This window comes from Macrobrachium rosenbergii, chromosome 36 (genome assembly GCF_040412425.1).
Source record: "Macrobrachium rosenbergii isolate ZJJX-2024 chromosome 36, ASM4041242v1, whole genome shotgun sequence".
Classification (NCBI taxonomy): Eukaryota; Metazoa; Arthropoda; class Malacostraca; order Decapoda; family Palaemonidae; genus Macrobrachium; species Macrobrachium rosenbergii.
In genome coordinates, this window is record NC_089776.1 from 29,111,161 (window position 1) to 29,118,910 (window position 7,750).

A 7,750-nucleotide genomic window follows, 5' to 3' on the forward strand; every position below is an offset into this window, starting at 1 on the left:
ACACACCTGGGCTTTCGTTTCACAGCGGTGATTCACTGCCTGAAAAAAGACACGGGTATGAGATTTAATATCACAGATTGAGAAACATTTATAAAAAGAGTTTATCCATGACTGTTTATAAGTTGATAAACAAAACAGAAATTAACAGGCGAGAGAGCATTGTACACTGCGCCAAATACCGCCTGAGTTGAAGAGCATACAAGAATAATGCAAATTTAAAGAGGAACTAAAGACTCTCCTATTCTGCAGCAGCTGCGATACTGCCGATAAAACACTGAAACACAATTATAAAATACAAGAAGCACCTTCTTTTGACAACGTACAAGGGCCCGCCAGAGAGGTAATTATCCCTGTGGAGGGCTGTACATAAAACCAAACAAAGTGAAATAAAGTGAAACCACCATAGATAAAATTACAGTTTTCCTTCTTCAAAAATTTTTGAAGTAATACAGTTTAAATTTCTACTCTGTGAAAATAAGCACTTAATTGAGAATGTGTTTGATTTGCAGAGGATCTAATGCTATGTTTACTTTGTCGATAGTCTTAGATATTCCCAAATATATCCATGTGATCTGATACACAGATGGACCGACAGCTTTTTCTGATTAGCTTCATACTTTTGTATGCTATCCCTCCCTCTATGCAAAACAGACCCTCAGCAAAACAACATTTTCCTTTAAGCCAGATAAAGAGAGAGAGAGAGAGAGAGAGAGAGAGAGAGAGAGAGAGAGAGAGAGAGAGAGAGAGAGAGAGAGAGAGAGAGATTATTTGGAAAGTTTGTAACACCTGATAGAAATCAATTAAACCATAAAACTCCGAAATTTTTTTTTTTTTATGGTACGACATACCTCGAATTTCTCAATCGTGCTTTTGACTGAAATGAGTAAGACTGATTTATGAAAACCTTTTTATAAGGCCAATCACTGTGACACTTTTCATCCATTCAGCACTTTGGACGAGGAAAGAGGGAGTCGGAGTGGTTGGATGGCAAAATGGAAAAAAAGGAATTAATAGTAAATATGGAAAGAATTTAGAAGTTTACGAAGGAGTCATTTCCAGGGAACTGCTCCCAGACCTGTTATCAATTCAGCAATTTATTTCTCCGAAGAAAAATCATTTTATTGAAGATCCTTTCAATACTGACTTTAATCCTTACATCCCCACCACTAGCCCGTCCCCACCCGCCAGTGCACTAGGAAATACAAATACGCCAAGATTCAACTGTGAAACTGTGGCTGAGATCGTGATATTTTTCGACATTTTACCATACTTTTTTTTAGCAGAACTTCGCAGTTAGAGTAATATTGTTCAGAAAATAATCGATACTGAAAGACTTAGACAACAGAACAGTGCAAAAATTGGCAATGATAGTGACTGAAATCACGTAATTAAAATACCCATAAGAAAATAGTCTAATGAAGCTGACCTTTTCTTTAGCTGTCTATCCTCAAATTTATCATTACCCTCAGTGGAGTATATCATAGGATGCCCACCTTGTGCGAAGGCCTAAAATATATATCTAAAATAATTATTCCCAAGTACTGGCTGAGCTAAAGCAAGTGTTTCCTGTTGGAAAAAAACTTTCAAACTAAGAAGTGAGGACAATGATTGGCTGAGGTTTGAGTTTGTTCTGGTTATTTATATCTGATGACTTTACTCACAGTAAAACTTGAGATGTAAATGGCAGAGAATGGGAGGAAAAATATAGCTAGATTTTGGGAAAAAAAATAGAAAACATCACATACAAAAATCCAGAGCACAACGCCACTGGATTTAATGGATGTATAAAGCAAGACAAAAGTATGTGCCTACCCATTCAGAGGGTATAGTCTTCTATTGTTAATCCCATGACCATTATCTCGACTTTCACTTACAGGCCAATTGTCTAGCAATGAACCTGGAATGAACCATCGACATGCACATACAAAAACAACACGCACTAATACACACACACGCACACACACATGTATATACATATGTGTGTATGTATGTATGTATGTATGCATGTATACATATACAGGCTCGCATATACACATCTGAGTGTGTAAGAACATAACATTCCCCTGCTTTATGCATCCAGTAAATACTGTCACACTTCATTCAAGAATCTTGTATATGATGTTTTCCATTTTTTTCCCGAAATCTGGCTATTTTTTCCTCGTTCTTGTACCTAACAGCAAAAGATCAATTATGCTTCCGAGCCTAACGTCACACATTCTTCTCAATTACTTTGTGTCACAAGAGAATCATGTAAAATATCCAAAACAGAGCATAACAATTACATAAAATACAGGTTGTATTCTGTCGGATACAGTTCAAGGATGTATGCTTGAAGGAGACACTATATAAAAACAGGTGTGGAATCGAATCCTTGTCTGCTAAACAATTCGCTCGTTCTCTGTAATGGCTTCCAAAACTTAAGGCTCAATGCACTGTAATGGGAGAACTCCCATGAAAGACTGAACATAAAAAGAAAAATATCATTGTTAACCAAAATTGACTTAGTGACTTTTTTCCTGCGATTCGTCTTGAAAAGGAAAGTAATAAAAACAAGTGACTAGTGACATCCAAAGGACCTTTAACTCAAAAAAACAAACGCAATTTCAAAAATTCACCTGCGGTTTATCTGATGCTAACCCCATTCACAATCAGAATCCTGCAATTGCTTCCCTAAACAATTTGGTTAGAGCATACAGACTGTTACAGTAATCTAGATTCTGATTGCATCGGTACGTGCAAATACTTTTAACGATACATTTAAGCGTTGGCTTGCACAAAACTTTAACGTATATACATTCAATATTTCATTTTAGAGGTTACATTCAGTAGGAAGCAGTCTTTTCTACTACAGTTATTTGAACTGTCACATTAAGATGAGGATTGATTACTAATCCTGCGTTCCTCGGTCTTTTTTCTGTGCACTTTCATGCTAAATATCAGTACCGGTTTAAAATCAGATCCAGTTTCTCGTCATTTAACCCCATTTTCCGTTTCATCACACTTACGCAGTTATCCTCCTATTTTGAATGACCTCCCTATTGTGACTACTATCTTATTGTTAACCATATCAGGTAAAACAGTTCGCCCCAAAGTACCCGCACTGCTCTCCGTATATTTTCATAAAGAAAATCCGCTAGTATCCCTCCTTTTAGCAGTCTGAAGAAACTGAAGTTATTTCAAGTACTAAAATTTGACTAAACTCTTAACCCATTTCAATGTAAGCACTTTTTTTTTTATCCTTCTCCTGAACCACTTAATCAAACAGTTGGTCTAGTTTATTTGTGTCATTGATTCAGGCTTATGACATATCCAAGGAACAAACAAATGCCGAGGAGAGGTATAACACCTTATGACTGGTGTAGGCTGGGGTCCAGAGAGAGAAGAGCTCCCCAGCCATGAAACAGGTGGCGGCACTCGTACCTATGTTATTTTAGATTTAACCCGTTTATTTCGTTAATTTTCATCTTTCCATGAAAATACTGTACTTGGGAACACTTCCTTGAAACTCAAACCTAACCTTTAGAGGACATCGCAGTTGCTTTGATTAGTTCCTTGAAACTCAAACCTAACCTTGAGAGGACATCGCAGTTGCTTTGATTAAGACTGACAATAGACATGCCCCGAACAATTTGTAAAGTCCCCATTTAAGAAACTATGTTAGGTTAAGGTAGTTTGATATGAAAGCTTCATTATGTCTTTTACTAGTAAACTGTCTTCGGTTCCCTTGTTAATATTTTGTCATTACTAATGGGTAATTTCTAGGAATTAAGTAACTTTTTTCCTTTAGCCATCAAACAAGTTTTAGAATCAACAATTTTACCACTATTTGCTTACATCGACCTTCATTCATTAAAAAAGTTTTCCAAAGGAACTTCGTTTATGGCCATGGGAGTGAAAAGTGGCATTCTGTATCAGGTTGCCTTTAAGTCTAAAGTTTTAGAGGTTACTCCCAATTTTAGTTTCAGTTAAAAAAACTTTGGACGTTGTAAAGAACAGCAACCCCAGAGTACCTGAGGTTGTTTATCTTGAACAAGTTTATATTTGGGGTGGCTGATGTTAACAAGCTCATTCTGATACTGGCGGTGCATCTGTTTGTTGTCGGCCAAATGGAATGTCCCTTCGCCGTGTTCAGTACTGGGGTGGCTGATTTAAGAGTTCATTCTGAGGATTTTATCTTTTTGGGTACTTATAGTTTCGGATTAAAAGTCCGAAACTTTTAGCACTTTCTATTTAACAGATTTGTTCCAACTAGTACCTTACGTGAATAGTATAGACAGAAGCCTTATTCACCTTTAACATCCATTTCACAAACACCATCATTTAGCTCTTAGGCGTATTTACTTTCAACTATTCCACGATGTCGACCACGATGTCGACCACAATGGAGTTAACCTTCCTGTGCTCCCTTTTAAAACAGCTTCTCAAAGGGAGATCTTAATACAACCTAGGCCTTCATATGCTCAAGTCTTGCCACTGGCTAAACTGCTAAAGCAATAATACCCGCCAACCAATATTAGGTAACTCAGTAGTACTACAAAAGTTTTCCTTAAAATGTTTTATTTTTCTCACAGAACACTTTTCTTGTGACACGAACGAAATATTTGAATTTTTAATTCAAACATTTAATTTAAACTATAAATATATAAATTAATTTAGAATTAATGAGTAAAAATTACAATTTCATTCATTTAGTTTTGTAAAATTTTGCTTAGTTTACCATAAATTTACCAAACTTTAATTCAAAAATTTAAAATAAATTAATTTATTCATTTAGCATTAATTTAAAAATTACTCGTTGCTTAGTTTTGTAAAATTCGACAAAAATTTTAGTGGTTTACCATAAATTTCCAAACTTGATAATTAGATATTAGAAATTAACAGATGTCTCGAAGTAAGTATAAACAAAAAATTATTTCATTAAATGATACAAAGTAATGCACATATGGTTTTACTTATGGCTTTATAAAGAAATTCTCATTTTAACAGATCTTAAAATACAGGATTTGAGACAAAATGTCCAGGTAAATAGTTTTAAAATGTATTAAAAAGTTTTCACTGGGATTTAAAGGCAAGAACAAACTAAATTATAATTGCTATACTATTGAAGGTAAGACCTTGACCTTTCGTAGTATGTGTGAATCATTCAACATTGTGGTACAAGTAATTACTTTTGAACTATCAATGCAGGACATTAGCATAATGCGAAGGACACCAGGCTCCATTCTCACCTCATTGAATAACATTCTTTCATTGCATTAACAAAACTTCCCGGAAACATCCTGCAAAGCAAAAAATATGCTGCAGAAATATTTTCTTTTAAACATTACAAAAACTAAATTATGATTCTTGTAAAATCATAAGGTTCACTACACTGAAGCTCAAACTATACATGTAACTTTTCTCAATACAAGCAACAAAAACACTGATCAGAGCAGAAAGAAAAAGATTAGTTACAAACCAAGGGACCAGAGGTACCCGTAAGTGCTAACAAGTGCAGTGACTTGAGACTAAATGGTCATTGTCAGTTGCTGAGCAAAATTCAGGTAAATTAGATAGGTCTGTTAAATGCATATCAGTCTGGTATTAGTTTCTTTGTCTGTTTATTAGTTAATTTTAACAAATTATCAACTTCATCGCTAATTGTGTAGGGTCACAGATTTTATTGATATAAATTGACAACCGAGTTACGGTAATTTTAACTGAACAAATGGAAGCTAATCACGTGAAGTGTGCAAAGCATCAAAACTTAAAAGTTCAATCTTTTAAGTTCTAATATATTTTATGTAATATGATACCAGCAAGTTAAATTTTTTGACAAAAATTTAAGATAACCTTTATCAGTTGACCATCATCAGGTGACAAGGGCAGATGTAAAGGTAAAACTTAAGTTTCGCTGAACTTTTTAAATCTCAAAAATATTTAAATCTCAAAAATAATATTTATTAACTTACGTTAACCATTGAATTATATTGGCAAACAACATACAAAACTACTAACGTGATAAAGGTCTTTATTAAAATCTGCAAATCTCTAGAAAAATAAGAAGTTTTAGCGTTGAAATTTGGTTAAACTACTTAAAATACGTTTTAAACAAAAGATATCTTACTCTAGGTACGGTAACTTCTAAAACTGATACCCAGAAAACGAACACGTGACAGTAAAAATATATTGGTTTAAAACCTCCCATACCCCTGACCATAGGTCACAAGACCTATGCAACAACTTAAGGGAGTGGCCTCCACCCCTACAGGGCCACCGCCCCTGTAAGGGTGGCAGTAAAAAAAATTGTTCGGTTTGTTTAAATACCTTACCTGGTTTGCATTAAGCCAGACGAAGAGAAATTAAATATCCATTTCTTGCTGCTTGAGACGGAGTTCAACTGGCCTAAGTATTTTATTTCAGTGGTCTTTCTCACAGTGGTACTCGTGATTGACGAAGTGGTTCAGACATAACGAAAATCTGAAAGAAATTTAACATTTATCAGAACAGTGGATTTATTTCCCACAATAAGTTTACTACTGTAACCAATCATATCGTTGCAAAATTCAAGGTAGATTTAAAGCTTGAAAAAACGAGATTTTAACATGTGCATTAATTAAGATTAAACCCTAACGTTTTTGGATCAACAGATCACCTGACCCTGAAAAATTAAGAATATTTGTAGTGAAGTAAATGACCTCTGGCCTTTAAGAAAACTAGGCCGAGATATTGAACAAGCATATAAGGCTAATAACGTTCATGATATCCATTTTAATGGTCTGTATGTAAGGTTTCGGAATGAAAAAAGGAAAATCAATCGACCAGTAACTGAATTATTAGACAACAAAAGCCAAATGGAAAACTCCATTATAAGGGGAAAAAATTAAATTAAAATGGCATAAAAACTAAACCACTAAAAGTATAATTCATTGGAGTTCTAAAACCACGAACAAAAGCTAAACGCAAAACTCCAATACTATCAAGGGGAAAAACTATCAGAACTCTCAGTAGTCGACACGCAGCTAATAACAGTCACAAAACAAACCTTAACGGAACCTGCGCCGTCTGCCGACTGACGTCTGCACATGTACGTGTGCAATCCTTCATGCCACTCAACTCCAATCGCAAGCCCCACACACATACAATGTTTTCATTTAGCAGGGAACCAACCATAACAGAAAAGTACCATCATCTAAGCAAGCACACAGTATAACCACATCTCACGGTCACTCTACAAACAACACTGAGCTGTGGGTAGTTAAAGGCCTGTTCATCGAGAAGCGCGTTAGTGTTGACGTCACCATCAAGGACCGAGGAGTCACCTTCTCGAAACGTGGAGGTACGCGAACCACACTACTCTCTGGGTTTTTGTTTAGGGAGAAAACGTAAATGATCGCTGGGAGCTTCAACACTTACTGTTTGATTTCCGGATTTTATGACCTTGATCGTCGATAAAATTGACCTCTGTGCATTATAGCAGAATAATTTATTATATCATTGATTTGTTGAATAAAGACTAAAAATTCTTCAGTGTGTGAAACAAATTGCCCAGGTGTTAAAAGAAACATAGATACCTAACTTAATCTAAAATTTTAAGCAATAAATATTACCAAATGACTTTTTATTTGCTCTCTCTCTCTCTATGTATATATATATATATATATATATATATGCATACACACACACACACACACACACACACACACATATATATATATATATATATATATATATATATATATATATATATACATTAACCACCTGTGGTGGC

General features: G+C 35.0%; 1 long non-coding RNA gene across 1 annotated transcript; it reads right to left on the reverse strand.

Moving 5' to 3' along the window:
- Positions 1–4,540: 4,540 nt before the first annotated feature.
- LOC136856523 (uncharacterized) lies at positions 4,541–7,225 on the reverse strand. Its single transcript, XR_010858377.1, has 3 exons — positions 7,025–7,225; positions 6,312–6,459; positions 4,541–5,279 (listed from the first exon to the last, which is right to left on the reverse strand). It is a non-coding gene; the product is annotated as an uncharacterized lncRNA (long non-coding RNA).
- Between the last annotated feature and the right edge of the window lie 525 nt (positions 7,226–7,750).